The 21,785-nt window shown below is 41.3% G+C and overlaps 1 long non-coding RNA gene across 1 annotated transcript; it reads left to right on the top strand.

Moving 5' to 3' along the window:
• The first annotated feature begins 1,211 nt into the window (after positions 1-1,211).
• Positions 1,212-15,570, top strand: LOC138287895 (uncharacterized). The gene is made up of 3 exons (XR_011202297.1): positions 1,212-1,331; positions 7,201-7,385; positions 15,471-15,570. It is a non-coding gene; the product is annotated as an uncharacterized lncRNA (long non-coding RNA).
• Positions 15,571-21,785: the final 6,215 nt, after the last annotated feature.

Genomic DNA, 21,785 nt, shown 5'->3' with positions numbered 1-21,785 from the left:
TACCCTTCTACCAGATTTGGGCCCAGATGTATCATCTAACCCTTTTGCGATTCGGTAATAGCGATTTTTAAGAAATCGCTATTTCTGATTCATAAAATGGTATGTATCATATTTGCGATTCGGTAATAGCGACTTCTTAAAAATCACAAATGCTATTACCGAATCGCAAATTGCGATACTGACCCCATTCGCACCTATGGGCCTGTAGGCCCATATTTGCAAATTTTTTGCACTTCCCAAATTGCGAATTCCGAACTGGAATTCGCAATTTAGGAAATGCAAAACCCCAGGGTGCTGGGGGCCTAAGGCCCCCTCTGCTGCATCCCAAAAAAATATTTTAGGACATGTAAGGCACACTCGTGCCAAAGGGGCATGTGTGCGTTACATGTCAATTTTAAAAATGCATTTTTAATGCATTTTTTACAATTTGACATGGTTACCACCAAGTTTTACTTGGTGGTAATTGTGATTCCTTAATGCCCAATTCGCATTAAGGAAAAGCTTCATACATGTGCTTAAGAAATCGCAAATAAGGATTCTTTATTTGCGATTTCCTATTTAGAGAATCGCAATTTGCGATTCTCTAAACGGGCTTGCCATTTTAAGGAATCACTATTTTAGCGATTCCTTAAAATTGCATTACCAATGCCCTTCATACATACTGAAAGGCACTTTTGCATTCTCAAATGGGCATTCGCACCGTTTGCGAATGCAAAGAGGCTTGATACATGTGGCCCTTGGTTAGCAAACATGTTTGGCAGTATAGATGTGATGTGTCATGAATTAAATTCAGTGACGTAACACAAAATTATGGGGCTTCTTTGCAGAATGTGATGAGGGGCCCCAAACTTTCACTGTCTCACAGATATCTAATGGTGTTGGACTGAATGGGGGCTGCCTTAAAAGTATGGGGACCCCGAAGGGCGTGGATGCCTCCTGTTCTGCAGGGGCTTTTATTATGCCACTGATTAAGTTCTGATACCTGACTGACATGGACATGTTCTGACGGTAGCATAGGTACAATAGCACAGTACAACTTGGAATAATTTCTCTGCATGCCTTCATTGACATAGATTTTTCTACATTTCAAATAGAACCATCAGCATTGCATCTTTTTTAAGGGTCATTTTTCTTTTACTTCCTTTGAAAAAGGGAGGGTTGTGTGGTGAACCTAACATTTGGTGTACAAATATTTTCTGCATTTTTTTTTGTTTTACAGATAGCCCCGCAAGAGAAAGATGCCCTACCTTCTTAACACCACCACGTAGCAGCAGGAAAAAAACGGTGCTGAGGAAGCAAGTGCTTCTTTTGGAGTGCATAGCGGAAGGATTGTGAGTTACTGGTATTTTTGTTCTTATTGTAAAAAACTTGAAACTTTAGATCAGCAACTGAGACAGATTTTGACATGGATTTAAGAACGTTTAACCACAAGCAGCAGGGGTCTGTTGCCCAGTTAAAAGCAATAAACTACAAATCTAAATTTACAGAATGACATACCAAAAATCTGTCCAGTAGTTTTCGAGAATTTAGCAGGAAACACATTTGTTGGACTGTAAAGTGTAAAACTAAAGAGCTATGTGGACTGTTAACTCATGGAGGTCTTTGAAAGCGGGTTTGCAGACTTTCCATAGACCCAACATTTCAGAAATATTAAAATCTGATTGGTTGAAGGAGATATTTCCCACAGCTGCCTAAAGCTGGGTTTGAGGACCTGAAGCACTTTGAAAATGAAAGACGCTATGACGGTGTATCTTTCCAAGGGTGGTTTCTGTAGTTGGGCGGAGGGGCACACCGCTCTTCTAAATTTAAAAGCTATGTGGATGGTAATTGCAAAAAGCAATTACCATCTACATTTCTTTTAGAAAGCAGTGTCTTAGCCTGCCTGATGTGACGTTGACTAGCACGGATGTCAGGCAGGGAGGCAGTTTGCCTTAGGCAGGTGCGCTAGTGCGCATGTGCCATTGAGATCGTTCTGGTTGTTGTACAATTTAAGCAGCATACAGGCTGACATGGTGCCATCCCTGGCATGCAGTACTCTGGGGTCCTCCGAGACTGTACATTGATGACCCAAAGCAGAGTCACATTTTAGTGAAAACCTGGACGTGTACATCATCAGCCCTGTTTGCACAGAATGCTGAGGTTGAGCTTGTCTTTTCCAACTTTGTAGTTGTTGCACCTCTTTCTGTCACTCAACTTCCTTTACCACAGCCTATACAATTGTGTCATAGGGTAGGGTAAAGTACTTGTAACTCAGTGTCACAGACCCTGAAAACTCCATGCCAGATCACATTTACATTGTATGTTTGGAATCGCAGGGCTTTGAGCCCCAGAGGAGTACAATTCTGATTGAAGACAATAAATCAAGGTTGCATTGCATCCCTGCTGTGAGTCAAGACTGTGATCTAACATGACCTCAGCCAGCAAGATTACCCTAGCAACATGTTGTTGAAAAATTTAAAAACCAAGTAAGGTGAAACTTCTGAGTGCCATTCTGTAGAACAAAATGTAAATATCTGTTTCTTATATCTTATATGTCTCTCCTCTCCAACAGGCTGCAGCAACTTTGAAAAGCTCTAACACTCTGTTAGAAATGGGGTCTTTGGTTGACAGTCAGGTTACCCCCTGTTCAAGCAAGGACCCTCACTCTAGTCAGGGTAAAAGAGAATCACCCTCAGCTAACCCCGCTTACCCCCTTGGTAGCTTGGCAGAGCAGTAGGCTTAACTTCAGAGTGCTAGGTGTAAAGTATTTGTACCAACACACACAGTAACTTAATGAAAACACTACAAAATGACACAACACAGGTTTAAAAAAATAGGAAATATTTATCTAAACAAAACAAGACCAAAACGACAAAAATCTACAGTACACAAGTCAAGTTATAAGTTATAAGTTAAAAAGCAAAAAGAGTCTTTATGTGGTTTAAAACACACACTAACACTGTTAGCGTGAAAATGTTCCTTGGACGCTTCAAAAATAACCCAGCACGGGTGAGTGTGCGTCAAAAAGGGCTTGCGATGCGTCGATTCCACTCACGAGCGGGACCTTGCGGCGTTTCTCCTTTCGTCGGGTTGGGCGCGTCGTTCCTTCTCTCTGCAGGAGAGCGATGCGTAGATCCGGTCAGCACTCTCAGGTCCAGGCAGGCCTTGCGTTGTTTTTACACGCCCAGTGGTACTTGCATCGGAAATCCTGCTGCATAATGATCTGAAAACCATGCAGCGCGGGTTGCGATCTCCCAGCCTCCGTCAACGATGCTGCGCGTCATTTCTCCAGCTCCGTGCGTCGATTCTTTGGTCGCGTTTCCGGCGAGTGTCGATTTTCGATCTTTTCCCCGCACAGCGCTCTGTGCGTGGATTTCCTCCTCTTAGGCTGCCAGCTTCTCCTTTCGGGGTCCCAGGAACTGGATGGGAACCACAGGGCAGAGTAAGAGTCTCTCCAGGCACTCCAGGTGCTGGCAGAGAAAAGTCTTTGCTGTGCCTGAGACTTCAAACAACAGGAGGCAAGCTCTAAATCAAGCCCTTGGAGAGTTCTTATCAAATGGAAGGCACACAAAGTCCAGTCTTTGCCCTCTTACTCTGGCAGAAGCAGCAATTGCAGGATAGCTCCACCAAGCACAGTCACAGGCAGGGCAGCTCTTCTTCCTCAGCTCTTCAGCAATTCTCCAGGCAGAGGTTCCTCTTGTTTCCAGAAGTGTTCTAAAGTCTGTGGTTTTGGGTGCCCTTCTTATACCCAATTTCTCCTTGAAGTAGGCCTACTTCAAAGTAAAGTCTCTTTTGAATGTGAAATCCTGCCTTGCCCAGGCCAGGTCCCAGACACTCACTAGGGGGTTGGAGACTGTATTGTGTGAGGGCAGGCTCAGCCCTTTCAGGTGTGAGTGACCACTCCTCCCCTCCCTCCTAGCACAGATGGCTCCTCAGGAAATGCAAACCACACCTCAGCTCCTTTTGTGTCACTGTCTAGTGTGAGGTGAAACCAGCCCAACTCTCAAACTGACCCAGACAGGGAATCCACAAACAGGCAGAGTCACAGAAATGGTATAAGCAAGAAAATGCTCACTTTCTAAAAGTGGCATTTTCAAACACACAATTTTAAAATCAACTTTACTAAAAGATGTATTTTTAAATTGCCAGCTCAGAGAACCCAAACTCCACATGTCTGTCCGCTCCCAAAGGGAATCTACACTTTAATCAGATTTAAAGGTAGCCCCCATGTTAACCTATTAGAGGGACAGGCCTTGCAACAGTGAAAAACAAATGTAGCAATATTTCACCGTTAGGACATATAAAACACATTACTATATGTCCTGCATTAACCATACACTTCACCCTGCCCTTGGGGCTACCTAGGGCCTACCGTAGGGTTGTCTGACATGTAAGAAAAGGGAAGGTTTAGGCCTGGCAAGTGGGTACACTTGCCAAGTCGAATTTACAGTTAAAACCGCAGACACAGACAGTGTCAGGTCTGGGACATGATTACAGAGCTACTTATATGGGTGTCACAACCAGTCCTGCAGGCCCATTAGTAGCATTTTGATTTACAGGCCCTGGCACCTCTAGTGAACTTTACTAGGGACTTACTAGCAAATCAAATATGCCAATCATGGATAAGCCAATTACATACACATTTTGTAAAGGAGCACTTGCACTTTAGCACTGGTTAGCAGAGGTAAAGTGCCCAGAGTAACAAAAACAGTACAATCAGAGTCCAGCACACATCAACAAGCTGGGGAACAGAGGCAAAAAGTTAAGGGAGACCATGCCAAGGATGAAAAAGTCTAAAACACTCACATTGTGAAAGAATGTTAGAATTACTGCTTAGCCTCTTCCCCATTTATAAACCTGCCAGAGTATATAGGTGCCTGTGGGCAGAGGCGTGCTTTCACACAAAGTCGTTAAAGCTTCAGAATATTAGACAACACACAAATAAACATTACAATGTGCTCATTGTCAACAGAGAGCCAAAGCTGTTAAGGTTAAGGACTGGGCAGAAAACAATACCTGCTAGTTAAAATAGAGAGCCAGTTGTCTTGCAACAGATGAGGTTTATAATTATGTGCTCCTGTCATAGTTTCATTGAAATCACGGTGGGCTGGTTGGTAGGGAACGCTGGAGACTTCACCGAGCATTGGCCTATGTGAAAGGCTGGTAGAGTTGGGGAAGAGTATTGCAGCCTGATACTTGGCACACTCCGTTCATCTCTACCAGTCTTTCAGAAACAACAGGCCCATCCACACTGTGAACCGAAATCACCCCTGGCAAAAATTCAAACCAGCCTCAGGCTTCAGGTGGCTACAAGAATAAGTATGAGCTTTTAGGTTGACCCATAGCATCCTTTCCAGCATTGAAAACAGCCCTTTGGCTACAGCCCACAGGGACAAAGGCCCTCATTACGAGTTTGCGCCAAACTCGTACTGCCATCAGGCCTCCTTTGTGGCTAGAACACTGCGACCCTATTAGGAGTTCACTCGCAGGGCCGGCGGGTGGAAACAGTGTTTCCACCCGCCGGCCCTGCGGTGAACAGGGCCTTAACATTGACACTGGCTCATAATCGAGCCAGCGCCAATGTGGCGATGTGGCGGGTAGTGGAAAGTGCGACGGGGCTCTCCATTGGGGCCCTTGCACTGCCAATGCTAAATGCATAGGCACATGGGGCCCCAGGCACCCCCTTTCCGCCCGCCATGCAAAGGCTGGTGGAAAAGGGATTCGTAATCCCCAGGGCAGCGCTGCAAGCAGTGCTGCTCTGGTGCATTACAACCACCTAGACCGCCAGGCTGTCGACTGGTGGCAACCTGGCGGTACCGGCAGTCCGACCATGGTGCTTTCGCCACGGTCGTAATGTCGCGGTCAGACTGCCACTTTGGCGGCAGTCTGACCGTGACCCCTGGCGGTCTGGTGACTGCCAGGGTCATAATGAGGCCCAAAGTCTTGGGTCCATCCACTTCCGAAGGTATCTTGGTAACACCCTCCTCGAACTGAAGAAAATACAACTGACCAGTCTCCCTGGTTTCAAAGAGACACCTACAAGATTCCATGCCAGTCTGCTGAACCTTATGAGTCGGTAAACATTGAAGAAGTAGTGATTGTTACTGTGAAACACTCCTCTGTAATTGTTTGTGCAGGTGCTCGACATAACATAACACATAACATAACAGGGACGGAGAGAATGAATGAGACTCAGTGAAACTGAGTGACACTAAGTGAGAATGCGTAAATCACGGTGAGATTGAGTCAGAGTGAGACTTGGTGAATCCGAAGGAATGAGAATCAGTGGGACTGAGTGAGTGTAATTAAGAATGAATGAGACTGAGTGGGTTAGTGAGAATAAATGAGACTGTATGGGTCAGTGAAACTGAGTTAGAGTAAGTAAAAGTGGGTGCACCTATGAATGAGAGTAAGTGAAGGAGACTGAAAGATAATGAATGAGAGAGTAAGACTGACTACTAGGGAGTGTGAGCGAACTCACCTCAATCCTCCTAGAAGAAGTCAAACTCGCTCACTGGAATTCAAGCCAAGGACTACGCCCGCCACTTTTAATGGTCACCAACCAGTACCGCTTTTGACCCCCAGGTTTAAGTGTTGGGCGGCAAAGAAATACTATAGTAAATTTAATAAAAAATGTATTGCAAACATATGACCGTCACCTTTAGGCAGTAGCATGAAGCCAAGTAGGTATACTCTTTGGGGTGGGAGCAGGTGATGCAACCTGACACAAAAACACCATTCACGTTCCCTGTACAAACAATTTTGTTCCATTTCATATTCTAAGGCCATGATTACAAGTGCTCTGGAGTTAGATGAGATAATTATAGCACCCAGTGCAATCCGATACCCTGGGCCTTGGAATTTATTTAGTGCATTGATTATCTCCAAGTAGAAGTTTAGCCCTTCAAATTGGGGGAAGAACATATGGTATAACGTATTGGTATTGTTAAGTACATTTCTGTGGCGCTGCAGTGAGACTTTTTACATACGCTGCTTAAATAAAAAAAATAGTAGCACTCTAAAAGGAACTCTCATCTGCTAGAGACAGACGTTTGGTGAGTAAATGTCTGCAGCAAACATAACACTGTATTTTTAGTGTAACTAGCTCATTACATTCTACTTTGTACTCGCACAAGGTCAATTTGTGAAGCATTCAATCTTTCTACATCTACTTTGATAATCATTCATTTTTTTCAGAAGTGTACTTTCTTATGTTTGTAGGCCGACTCCAGAGATCCTCTGGACTAAAGAAGCTGGAGAATTGCCCAGCAAAAGGACCTTCTATGAAAATTTTGGCAAAACCCTTAAAATAATTGATGTCTCACAGGCAGACGCAGGAAATTACAAATGCACGACAAAGAATCCCCTGGGGTCCACGCACCACATCTTTACTGTCATTGTTAAAGGTGCGTTTTTTTAATGAGATGTTTTTAAAATGAATAAATTGTTTTAGTATTTGGATGCTTGTTTTGCCCTAAAACGTTAGTGTTACCCCAAATGTATAGGTTTACCTCCTGTTGTGTCATGTGTCATTTCTCTTGTTTGTCTGCTGCTACAGTGATCATTACAACTTGGACTTTATTTAATGCTGTGACTGATCACAGTACAAATGGTGAACTTGCAAGTCACAACACTCCTACCTAATGAATATTAATTAGACAGGAAGCTTTCTGCATCCCCAACAAAGCTAAAGAATGCAACGCCTAATAGGAACAGCAGACCACTATCTCTGTGTTTGCATTTCTTAGAATATATATATATTTTTTAAAGAAGCATGTGTATTTTTTTTAAAAGAAGCCAGTGTCCCTTAAAGGGGCAGGTGCTGCTTGAAAATAACATTTTCATTTAGGGAAGACATCGGGAGGAGCATGTAGTTACCCCTGGAACACTGTATGCTCCACCCGAAGGCTGTCACAATGATTACCAAAGGCGAAGGTGCCCCACTGGGACTGTTTAACCCTTTGTAAATCTATGACAACACCAACTCGTCATCAGTAGCTTATCAATGATTTGCAAATGGAATTGCAGCCATGAAGCATTGATACATGCCTTTCACAAAGAGAGGAGTAATACATCTTTCATACCTCCTATTTGGATTTTGGAAGTGGTTGCAAAATGTAGTTAGTGCTTCTGAAATACTTTTCCTGATTGCAAAGTACATTCTATACAATCCAATCCACTCTATTGTAGCCACTAAACCTGTGATTATGCAATTGCGGGCTTTGTGACCACAAGAGTTTTGAATTTCTCTATCCTGAGGTAGTGCCTAATTCCATTACATAAAAAAGTATATATAATATATCTTAAGTCTGTCTCCCTCTGATGTCACTGTTTAGTCTTTTTTTATTTCTCACCTTTTTGCATTAGCTATTCTCTTCCTTCTGCCTAAACTCAATCCCCAGCACTCTGAAACCTTTCCTTCACCTTTGGTTTGAGATAATCTAAAAATTCTTCAAATGTATAATCATATTTTACATTTAGAAAGGAGTTTGTAAGGTAGAAGAATTCATTAGATTTTCCTGAGAACAGTAACAAAATATTTCCTTGACAATTGAGGGAGTACTAGATGAATGGCACTATGAAACCTTTCCTTCACCTAGTGTATCCTCTACCATCAACCCTTCTCACACAACCTGATCCAAATGCCTCATGTACCTATTCATACCAATTGTCTTTTTGAGGCTTTTGTATAAAATCCTTTCATTCAGTTATCGGTTTAAGGGGGAGAATAGAGATCTAAGGGAGGAACTGATAACCCAGAAGCAGAATGTACAAAGTGACTCCATGTCACTAAGACACAACTGTTCTAGTCATGTCCTTTTATTTGACCATCCATTGTTTTCAGGACAGTTTGTCCACTTTGTTCAAGTGAAGTCAAACAGGACAACACCTAGAGTCAGCAGCATTTTTTTTTAAAGCAGCCCAGGACTGGAATAGAGGCAAACTAATGGCATGGAATAATCTGAAAAACCTATGCAATGGCATGATTAAGATTCAGCTAAAAACGTTGTATGATTTGGCATAAACTCTGCCTGTTACGCAAATGTAGTTCAGATGCGAAAAAACCTGACTGACTGAAAGAAGCATCAAATACAGCGTGATGGGTCACCACCTCTTAGATTGGTTGGTGGGTTATCTGAAGGTTGTGTAACTTATCGCAAGACCTTGCCTGTACTTTCTCCTCTCTCATAGAGGTGACTGATGCACTCATAGGCAGAGAAAGACCCACTCATACCCATTAAAAAGCTAATAAGCACCTCTACACCGGTTAAACCAAGAATAGTCTAGTGTCAGAAGAGATTTTGCAATTGCATTTTCTAAACAAGGGACTTCAGAGAACCTATGGGAGATACGTACCAATCATCTATCTCCATTTTATTGTTCATGGGAAAATGTTGATTTGTGAAAGTATTTTTTCTGGGACTCTGGTCTTTTATAAGTCTATTAAAAGACTAAAACATGTAATTTGGTTTCTGCTCACAGTAGAATGGGCTGGTGGAACCCAATTCATTGTGATCCTCCAGTGGAGGGGTGAATCTAAATTTGACAGCATTTTTTAGGCTGAAATGCAGAAAACATGGGCACATGTTTCCTGTGAAATTGGGGAACATGTATTCCACATCTTAGCCTAGTACAATTCATCTCAATTATTTTCATCCACATTCACCGCAAACCTCTTGGACCTCTAATCATCAAGTATAATGTACTGGCACCTCAAATCATAACTTCATAACTTTATATTAAATACATTTCTTTCACAACAAACTAGCAGCCAAGCCTTAATCAGGTGGAAATTAGATTGCCTTGAGATTTAATCAAAGAAATGCTGCTAAATTTGAAGACACGGTTGTATGTTTTGAAGGAGAAACAGCCTGTAGGAAACGTTGCCTCCATCAGAAATCAGTGATTCGTACTGTGCCGCTCAGTCCTAACTACAGGTCGTGGGCCAGACCAGCAAAGCACTACCAAATGAAATTGGCTGAGACGTTCAATCTAACACAGCACAGCATGTCTAAAAATAGGACCAGGTAATAGAGTTAAGAAATAAAGAATTGTAATGTCAACACTGAAGTTAGATTAAAAAGATAAAAAAATAATTTGACAATTAAGAATAAGGCATTTTTCAAGCTATTAAAAGATGGCAAGGAAAAAATTAAAAAGTCCAAAAAATATAAATGCGGTTCACAGAGTTTAATGTTAAAAAAAGGATTTTAAAATTACCCAGAAACAGCATATGCTCGGTTTTTTAGGCTTCAAGGTTTGGATTTACTACTGACATGCAAAGTCTTTCGTTTTCAATTACATTTCAGTGGGTTGTTTCTACATATAGTGGCTTCTAGGCAGTGCTAAATCCAGTTTGTGGGTGGCTCAAGGTCATGGTGATCCAGTTTCTTAGGTAATATTGCGAGCCATGCTCCTGAAATTGTGTGCATTCCATGTTACTGATGCTTGAAACCCAGAGCTTGAAACCCAGACGTAGACCATTCCACCTTGACCTGGCACTCCAGCTTGAAGTTGTCAAACCTGTTGGTTGGATCTTTCATGGTGATGATCTTATGGAAAATCTCTGACTAAGCAAGGAAGACTTTTTACTGCCACATGTTTATGTTGATTGGAAAGATCTAGTGGACAAATTCCTGTTTGATCAAACTTAAATGGATGTACATATTCTTCCAATGCACCCCTTGCAGACAATATAAATAATGTTCACAATATACAAGGAGAATCCTCCTCCTTCTGTTGTTCCAAACAAGGAACCAAGTGGCATATTTATGAGCCCCTTGCACCGCCAGAGCGTCACTTTCTGTGACAATCCTGAGGCGTAAACTACAAAATCATATCTGTTAGGCCACGTAAAGCCACTTTGCATGGCTTTGAATGGCCTCATAGATATGGAATAAAGCAAGGCAGGTCAAATCACTTCTTCGCCATACTCTGACCTCGGGAGGTGTTCCATGGGCGTTGCTGTTCCCACACAACACCAATGGATTTTAATGTTTCCCCAGATTTACAAAACCATGTAAACCTGGGGATGTGCCAAAACCTTATGCCTTCCAAGTTGAGGCGTAACAAGGCAAAATAACGAGGAGAAATAACTTTATTTCTCCTAATTTCCATGCATTGAAAGAGAAAAAATAACTTTCAGGATTGTTTTTGTGCTGGAAGCTGCCCTTTCCTGCACAAAAACAATCCTGCTGACAACACAGGGTCCTGCCTGCACTGACAATAGGCTGCAGAAACGGTGCCAGCGCAGGGGGGAGGACAGCAATGCACTGTATTGCATAAATGCTTTCACTTTGGTATAGGACAGAGCAGCGATGTGATTTGCTGTGCTGCCCATGCCAAATCCCTACAATGAGGGTGCACGTGAAGTGAAGCAAGTAGGCCAAAACGAGATTTTTGTGTATCTTTGTTGAATGGCCAAAAACAAGATGTAAAACGTTCCTATTCCAACAGTCCTACTTTTAATTCATTTCATTTTCATTTCATTTATTGTTAGTTCGTATAATTAAAAATCCATCAAGATTAACAGTTATACCTACTGAGGTAAAATACAATCGTTAGAACAGAGCATATTGTATAGGCCATACTGCTTGGATAGACCATCATGTAATCAAAAAAGAAAGTGGATATTACTTGCAACAATATTACTGCAATGGGCTTTCACAGTTTTCAGTAATTTCATTTTTTTAGGCCAGATTGCTTGCGGGAATGTAGACACATGTACGACAAAAGGACCAGTATCAGTTTTACATATCCTCAGTGCCTCCCAGAAATGCCAAACTCCCAGATTTAGAAAATGCGGTTTGATCCAGTTTAATTTAGGTTTCTTATATGCATGGCAAAAAAAAAATATTTGCTCCTCCTTTACATAGGTAATGTTATATGCAGGAGTCAGAGGCAGACCATCCGATCATATGGAATGACAAAGGGAGAGTGTCCAGTCTAAATTGCACATACAGTTTTTAACAGATGGGCGGTTTGAGATAATCTAAAAATTCTTCAAATTTATACTCATATTTTACATTTAGAAAGGAGTTTGTAAGGTAGAAGAGTTCATTAGATTTTCCTGAGAACAGTAACAAAATATTTCCTTGACAATTGAGGGAGTACTAGATGGAGGGATGCTGAATTTGACCAGTACCCACCCAGCCCATAGTTAAATAATGATGCCGTAACATACTTTATCCCAGAGGATGTTGGTTGCTTTCGATCTACTAATGACATCGTGCAGCCCAGGTCTAAATTAGTGTACCTCTTTGATGGTCCAGATTCTAACCCAATATAAGATGTGCTTAAGCTTGACAAACTCTGTTATTTGGTTCAAGGTGAGAACGAAGCACAGGGGTAACATCGGAGTGCTCTGCAGCACCCTGAGCAGTGATCTTATAAAATTGTTCTTAGCCGTTGCGGGCCCTCCGTCTCCACAGTACCCCCACAGTTCTGCTCCATAAAGAGCCCCATTGACTGCCTGCACGCTACAGACCTCTATGGCTGGGGAGACTCGTTGGGTCAAAGCTCTCCTAGAGAATCTGATTATTGCGGTAGCCCTATGGTTTTACAAAAAAACTACTCTTTGCTATTTAGTCACACCAGAATCATTGGCGAACAATATAATGGCCAAATAATCAAATTCCTTCAATATTTCAAGCTTGCTACCACCCAGAGTTATCCTGTGCCGTTACAATGTGTTTGGGTTGAGTACCATAAATGTAGTTTTTTGTGGGTTTATCCGTAGCCCATGGTTATTACAAAATAGATTGAATCTCTCAGTTAAGACCTGGAGCACTCTATATGTTTTGAAAGTTAGCAGAGTGCTATCACAAAAATGATCGCCGGCACTGAGACCCCTGCTAATGCTGCAGAGTCATTCTCGCTGTTTTTCAAAAATTCTACGCATTCATTGATAAAAAGAAGGACTAAAGTTAGAGCCAGCACGCAGTCCTGGCAGACTCCTTCATTAATTTTTATTCTCCATGTAAATTCCCAATTGGGACTGCAGCAAACCTGTGCAAAATTGCTTGTATGTTTATATCTACTTTTAATTCAGTGTGGTGGTTAAAGTATCTAAATCTACTTTGAGCATGACCCAGTAGACTTCCTTATATCACTCAGGTAAGCATAAGTAGACCATTTTACCAGCTTGAGCTGTGAGATCAGCCAAGTTATGACTCATGTTTCCCACCCAAACGTACCTGTAGAGAATGCATGCTAAACACATAACAAACATTTCAGACACTATATAGGTATTTGATTTATTTGTTGTGATTTGTAGTAACTCTTTCGACAAAGCCAGTACACACAATTAATCCACAGTATTATTTTTAAAAGACATTATTTAAAGGCAAATTTAGTGGAACATATGTATCAAAATTATATTGCCAGTGGAAAAAGAATAGTAGTGATTATATTTATGCACAGAATGTGAAAATTATGAAGTAAGGCGACAAGTCATAGTGTGAATATTCTGTTCACATTCAGCTATAGTTAATACACTTAATAGAACCAAAAAGTCTCCATGAGGATTTGGTTCTAAATGTTTTTTGTCATTTACCTGAATTTCATCATATGTTGCAGTCAAACAGCCTGTCTGCAGGCCAAGACTATTTGACTGTGTTGTTTGTGGCTATGTCTGTTATTGGTAGCAACATTGTTGCAATTACATCAAGAACTGCTTCTCTCCCCAAGTAAGACATGATGGCTCATTTTATATAATTTCTGGACATTATTTTGAGAAACTGTAGTAAGAGTTCTCACAAAAATGAAGATATCTTGAAGTACAATTTTTATGAAGACGGGAAGATTTATTCCTTGTAAGGACCCACAAACTTCTCCTTGCACTGCAGCACCGAAGTGTCTGCTCATGCTGCCATTCTAGAACCACTTCACAATTCTACATTCTACTAATGCATTAATTCTACTACTTATCCGCATACTATAGAAAGAGACCCTTGTGGTACATGATGTAAAAAGCATAAGCCCTCACTTGCCTACTCACTGCTGTTCTGAATATTTTAGTTGCAAATTAATTGGATTTATATTGGGCCTACTAACCCTGATGAGGCGGTGGAGTGCTTTACAGCAAGTAAGACCCTATTCCGGAACCCAACATTAGGGGTTAATCTAGTGGTTATTATTGGTTATTGCAATTAGTCATGTGCTCTCAAGAAAAACGCACATGCATTTACTCCAGTTACTTTGTGATGTATTAATACCAGGTAGATGTGATCATTAGTGGGTGCTGTGTGGTTTCAGGTGAATGGTTGGTGAGATAGATAAGCTGTTGGAGATTAGGTCATGTTATATTAAAGGGATAGGGTTTTGAAGAGGAGACATTGTGATCTATCGAATGAGGTATCAAGCCTAAGATTAACAAATATAAAGTTATATAACATTTTCTTTAACAGACATGCAGCAAAGACTCAAATTTTCTTCAGAATATGCGAGCTGCTGAAAGAGAGAGCTGACCCCCCCAGCACTAAAATAGTTTTCCCTGTACTATTAGTACTGATCTGTAAGGTGTGAGTTATTAGTAATTTAAAAAGACTCTAAGCCCAGTGCCCTTTCAGAGCCAGGACGGGCCTAAACGAGGAACTACTGCAAGGACCCAATCATAACACAGAGCATTTGTGGGAGGGACTGTTTAGAACACTTCAGCCCACTGCAGAGTAAAACAATCCAGAATTCCACATAAGAAACACGAATGGGGAAAGAAACAAAATTGATGTATTTCTTCACACCAGCCATTTGTGGAAGCCATCACATAGACGTGTTTAGCAGGTGTCATTTATATTTCTCATTGCAGTGTAGAATTTCACTGTGAAAAAAGTGAAAGAAAGCAGCAGCAGCTCTTCGTGGAAATACTTGCCACTTCTACTAAGAGAGACAACTGTAGTATACTAATGTGGCGTGCCAAAAGTCAAAGCGCTTGCTATATTGGGAAAAATATGTGAATCATCAGCTCCAACCCACATAGTTGCATACATTGACAGCTGCCTCCAATTTAGAGTCCAGTCAGATTAGTCTTTAGTGCTATATCTGTCACTGGTATGAGCAAGTGGACATGTTGGTTAACCTGCTATGTGGGGAAGTAGACATATCTACAATGAACACCTCATCCTGCATAGATATATAGTTTTGCTTAAGTCATGTAACAGCAGATCTCATCATGGTGATGTAAGGCCATAGCTGTAAATGAATTGGGTAACAAACCTATACATTTGTATTAAATAAAGGAAAAATATTTCTCATCCTAATGGAAAATCAAGAATTATACCCTGCTTATTTGACTTTTCTCTTCTGTAGACTGTGTTCCACACAGTGGACTGCTCCTGGGAACACTGGGAACATCTCCATTTCAGACAAGAGTAAATTATAGCATAACGTCCACCAATATTTATTTGATTGTATTTCTAAATGCAGTTCTGGTGTGGTTTGAATATATTCTCATAATATATGTATATGTTTTCTTTTTCTTTTCTAATGTATAGCAACACCGTATTGGTTAACAGCACCACAACATCTTGTACTGTCACCTGGCGATACTGGGACACTTATATGTAGAGCTGATGGAATCCCAGAACCTACCATTACCTGGTCCACAAATGAGTCCCAATAAAATGTAAGTCAGAATAATTGCTGGAGAATCACATAATGAGAAACCCTGTCCTAGAAATGAAGAATCTCTGTCAATCCTTTTGCAACACAAGCACCAAAAAATACAGGCACTAATTGTTTGTGTCATTAATGGGCAAAATAGGAAAAAAATTTCTTAACTGAGTAAATGAACATATTTCCACTCCACATCGTAATGTTTACTCTTCTAGTATAATAGGATGATGCAGTGTTAATGTCGGAAGGTGTCTCATTTATAACAAACATCTCCATTAAAGCTGCCTTGGCAGCCTATTTTCTCCAGACAAAACTGTTCGAATTTCTTTTAGAAAAAATGTTTTCTGCTGTTTTTCCCCATATTATCAGACCCATACTTTTCTGCATCGGAATCAGTTGTTGGTAGTGGTGTTTTCGGGTCAGATTTCTATCGAAAATACATTACATCTGAAGGTACATCCCCCACTGCATGCGTCATTTAGACCACCTGATCACTACATTTCCTCCCCTACATTACCTGTCATTAGGGCCCATTGCCTGTGACAGGAATGAAATAAATAAGGGACCATGTGGTGACCACAGTGACTTCATATAGTCACATTTTCATTTGTTCTTGTGGTGGGTGATAGACCCAGTGACAGAAGTGGAGATCATTTTTATGTGGATTAATGTTGGACTGGTGCATGGTTGGAAGTTTCTGTATCTTCGCAGACTCTGGAACAGTCCCTCACAGATATGTGAGAAACAAATCCTACGTTTATTGAAGGTTTGAGTGTTGTAGGCCGTTGTGGGTAAGAAATCATCTTGGGATCTACACAAGTAACACCACGCTGGATTCTCCTAAGAGTTTAGGTTTAGCAGGTTTCCTTGGGTGTCAGGGGAGCCTAGGCTTAAATATCATCGCTAATCACATCACCAAAATGGAACAATTTCCAAGGTGAAAATAGAAAGTCTCAACATTGTGCTTTGGGGTCTATCATTCCATGGATGATAGGCCTAGCCATACACATGGGGTTCCATCTTTACTGGAGGGACACTGGTTGGTAGGAATTGTGTTAATCCTGCTGATTTTAGAACTTTGCCTAACAGGAATGTATGGAAAGTGTATGCGTTTAGTCAAACTTTGAGGTTTGCATGGCATTCTGGGTATGAATTCATGAAAGTCACATCATTCTCAAATCTGCTGTAGGCCATTGTTGTACTTGAGCTTATCTATTGCCATTGGTAATCAGGAAGATCTCTATTTCTGGGGGGATTCATATTTAAGGACTTTGAAATCAGTGAAGATCGTCAGTCCTTATGCTCAGTGGTGCTACCAGATGATAGTATTAAGTATGTAACATATTTTTTATTATAATTTTTATTTACTTAACTACTCCAAAATACAACATTGTTGAAATGGTGCAGCAAAATACAGACAGGCAGAAGCATCAAAGTATATCGTCCCAACCACTTCAGTTGTATTTACTAGAGCAAGCAAAAGGACTAGCATCACCCCACAACCTAGTATGAGTTGAACCGATATTAACATTCTCTGTGTTCACTCAGTTGTTTGTTTTTCTTGTTCATTTCAGGGTGTTGTGTAGCCTTTCTAGTAATAGCTCCATGCACGTTATTTTAATGTACTAGGCCTGCCACTGTGCACTTTAACCTAAATATATTTTATTTGGCTTCGCTTTATTATTGTTACAATAGCCACTTTTACGGTCTTGTTTTATTTCTCTCTATCTAACTGTTTTTGCCTAGGCCAGCACTCTGTTCTCAAACAAGACATTCTTGCTCATTCTGTGCTTCTTCCAAGGCTGCAGTAAGATAGGTTGCCCGTGAACGTGTTATCAAGTTTTGTCTCTGACATTCATAGAAAACACACATCCTTGCGTAGGGACATTTTCTCAGAACATCAGCTGTTTTATTATAAAAACACTTCACTGTCCCTTACGCGTTAGAGTGAGATTCCAGCCAGAGAACCACAACTGTATGCTGATTGCTGAATGCTTCGCTACAGCTGTTTATGCTGACTTCAGGCCTTTGCTCGGTATGGGGGATGATGTCTTCCCAGGGGAAGCTGAAGGGCAGAATTAGAGCTTAACACGCTGTGCTCTATTATAGCCTAGGTAGGAATTAGACTATTGACTTTAGTGACAATAAGGTAGCGTTATTTTTATGCTTTACTCTAGTAAATCCTAGTTTGTTTTAATGGGATAACAGGAGTTAAGTTAGCCATTGGCTTGCGGACTCGTGTCCCCGTCACCTAGTGACTTTTAACCTACTTAGCTTGCTCTGTCTTACTGCATTTAATTATTTAATTCTTCTAAGATGGCCGCCTTGTTGATACTTCCGCCATTTGTTATGATTTTCATTATCAGTGCCACCGCGTTAAGGCGCCAAAATCAAGTGACAAAGACAAACAAACTGTAGGTGTTCACATTTAGGGACTTTCCCTCTTCATGCTTTTCAGGGAATTGTTTATATCAATTACCGTCCCAAGCATGCCGTTATCTATTGTTTGGGAACACACCTACGTCAGGGGTCCAAGTAGATCTGTATAAATACATCACACTTTAGACAGATATTCAGAGGGATTCCGACCAGAGGGCATCGCCACCATTGCTGATATCGATGCTGCACGTCGTCTTGACTCTGACTCAGTCTTCGTGTCCCTACGGAGTCTGAGATAGAGACCTCATTCCAAGGTATCAAGGGTTGGGGTCTCCTCTCATGGACATGGCATTGGCAGATTAGGTTTAACATTCCCAGCTCTCCTTTAGGTACGAGGCTAGGCCTATTATAATAGGGTATTAGGACATATTATACACTTATTGCCTTTTCATGTTATTGCAAGATGGTGGGGTCTTTGTAATAATGACTCTTGTCTTTACAATTCTGTCTCTTGCACTGTTCATTATCCTAATCATTGCAGCCCATGCAACTTATTGCAGATTGCAGTTGTGTTAAATAAAAACTATTGAAACTTTACTGCATCTTCGTTATTGCCTGTGTTTGGATGAGACATGATATATCTGTGCGAAAGGGGTAATCTCAGTTTAACCACTACAGTCCCTGAGATGTCATACTCTCAAGTCCATGCGTTAAGGCAGCCACAAATCACCTTTTACTATTTGGGTTTTTGGTGAGGTGCTGCTAGTGAGCTGGAAGGGTTGGGACGACAGCTGCGACTTGTTGTAGGATAGGCATAGTAGCCTACAAACATAAGTACTGTCATCCTTAAACCAGCAGTCTTGCCTAGAGCAAGAGTCCAAACTACGACATGGCGCACCAACGATGGTGTTTAGGCACTAATTTACAGATACCCTGACTATCACTGTCTCACAGACAACAGGTACCCAAAGGACCATTAAACGGAGACATCCGTGGTCTTTGGGAAGATCCTCCTCAGCTGAAAAGGTAACACCTGATTAGGCTGTAGGTTGTTCGAGCTCGAACTCATAAAAGGACTGTACTCCCCATTTGGTGTTCCATTTCTCTGACCAATTTTTACAAATATGGCTAACACCCATGGAAATTCCTGAGAATGCTAGACAAGCATTAGCACAACACCTACTAGCGCATGGCCTTACAGAAGAAGGTGGGGATGTTACTCTTATAATAGAAGCTAATGAAGCAGACCAAACAGAAACATTTTACTGTTGGGTCACCTTTCCTGAGGTGGACCAAAGAACACATACGTTACACACATATGAATTTGCAAACGTACCTCAACGGTACCAAGCATACCAGTATCATGAAACAACTCTCACATATCATAACTGGTTTGAAGGCACCCTACCACATGTAATACAAAGAGTGAGACTAGGTCCTTTAATGATGGACCAATGTGGCCTATGTTTGCCACATACACACCTCACCCAGGCATACAAAATATGCCAATAGCAGATCTACGAAATTGATATAATGAGTTAGTAACACTTTATAGACGACTAGTCCAGTTCGTAATGCGAACTTTGAACACAACACCAGTGCGTCCAGCTCCACCAGCACCTGGTGGATACCAATTGGCTACTGGGATTAATCCACAAACAGTGCATACTATCATGGGTAAAATACCAACAGAACGAGAGAAAATACCGTTCTGGATAGCCCAGAAAACAAACCAGCTGGAAGCTGTGTTTCCCCATAAGGGACCACAGGAAAAACATAGACTTCTCACAATGTGCCTGCCCTTTCGGATGGTTCCCTCGGTGGATGACTGCGCCACATGAATCTATATACTACCACACATGGTACACCAATACTTGCTAATTTACCGGAAGTGTTAAAACAAATACAGAATGAGCACAACCTGGACCAGCCTTAGATTTGGGGATGGAATAAATGAGTAACTTTGATGCAGTTTCCTCAATAATACTCAGTAACATTAAAGAGGAAGCGGTAGCACTGGCTATATGCCAGCGTCTCAGAGAAACTCCACAATTGGAACAGGAGAGACAGCTATCAAAAATAATTTCCGACACCTATACTAGTATAGGGCGGGATAGTTTGGGAGCCAAACCAAAGAAGTTGGAATTACAAAGTACCACCCTTAAGGAAGGTGGATGAGGTTTGGTGCCGACTTGGAGGGGAAGAAAGTGATTGCAGGGGTGAATTATTGCCACAGATGATAAGGGGCACTAAGACTACTTTGTCTCCGAGCTCAGATCAGAAGGATGAAAGGAAACTGGTAATAAGATTGTGTGAATTGAAGTCCGAAGACCTAAAGAGATGGGTTCGCTTGACGAACCCAGCTACTAAGGGGGATACGAGGCTGTGTGCCATTTCGATTATTCAAGCTTTGAAGAAGTCCGGTGTGGACAAAACACGTGTCGGCTGATGGCTTTTGGATTTTATGTATACTTATGTATTTTTTGTATTATTTGTATGATGGATGTACTGTATATTGATGTAGTCTTATGTGAGATTTATATATAAAAATCATTTGCTTTTTTGTATGTCTGTTTTTCTACTCACTTTTTTGTATGTACTGTATGTGTATTGACTGTTTGATGTCATTGTTACCAACACCATTAGAAACACGTATTTGGATATTTCATTTTTGTGCTTCTTTCTTGTCAATTCTACTTACAAGACAAAATTTGTCTGCAAACCTTTTGATACATTGGATCTCTCGGTGTGCTCCACTAATTTTGTTTTCTAAGGAAGGTACAAAGCAGGCACAAGAGGGCTCTAAAAAGCGCTGGGAAGAACAAAAAGAATTTAAGGATAGACTAAATAAGAGAGCTGATTCTCCACACCCGGCGAACTCCGAAAAGATATACATTCTCAGAAATAGGGAAAATATAAAAACTCCTGACAGATATACTGATTCACATCTCTCTCGTACCTTTCCGGACGGACCGCACAGACATAGCGAGAGAGGGGGCCGTCCTGATCGACGTTCTGATTATGTGAAACAAAAGAAAGACTTAACACAGTCTACAGTCAAAAAAGAAGAAAAGACTCCTCAGCAGAAGCCACAGTTTAAAAAGAAAAAGGTGGCAGCACTGTCAGTTAAAAATGCCAGTACACTTGAGGATGTTGTTGAAGAACAAGACGTGGGCAGTGACACTGTTAGACAGTGCAGCAGAGGTCACGATATGTCGCCAGAGTCTAAAAGATCATCTGGATGCGACAGCAACTGGAGATTTTATTGCAGTTGAGACTGCGGACGGCCGCGTTCTCCCACTCGACAGGGTTTATGATTTAAAAATTCAGATAGAGGGAGACGTAGAGCGCACCATCGAATGGGTTTTTCTGCCAGAACTTAGCACAAGAAAGTCGGGACCTGAATGCATTCTCATTTGGCTCACAAAAACGCTTTTGTTGTTTACCCCAAGGCTATAAGAACAGCCCAGGGCTATTCTCAGCCCGTGTAACATTAATATTACATGACATTGATCCCGAGGCATTATCCTAAGTGGATGACTTATATCTCACGGACGACGACCTCAACATTCATCTTGTAAGGGTCGATCGGATCATTTTGGGATTTACAGACCTCGGTCACAAATTCAACTTTAAGAAAAGTAAGATTGCCTTTCTCAGTGTATGGTTCCTGGGATACGAGCTATCGAATGAGGGGAAGAGCCTGGCCCCACACTTTCTAGAGAAATGTGCACAATTGCACCCTCCTAACACTCTCAAGAAACTACAGTCATTACTAGGTTTCTTCAAATTTGACAGAACATATATTCCAGACT

This window comes from Pleurodeles waltl, chromosome 4_1 (assembly GCF_031143425.1).
Source record: "Pleurodeles waltl isolate 20211129_DDA chromosome 4_1, aPleWal1.hap1.20221129, whole genome shotgun sequence".
In the NCBI taxonomy this organism is placed as follows: domain Eukaryota; kingdom Metazoa; phylum Chordata; class Amphibia; order Caudata; family Salamandridae; genus Pleurodeles; species Pleurodeles waltl.
Note: the sequence above shows the minus strand (reverse complement) of the source record. Positions and strands in the feature narration are given on the sequence as shown.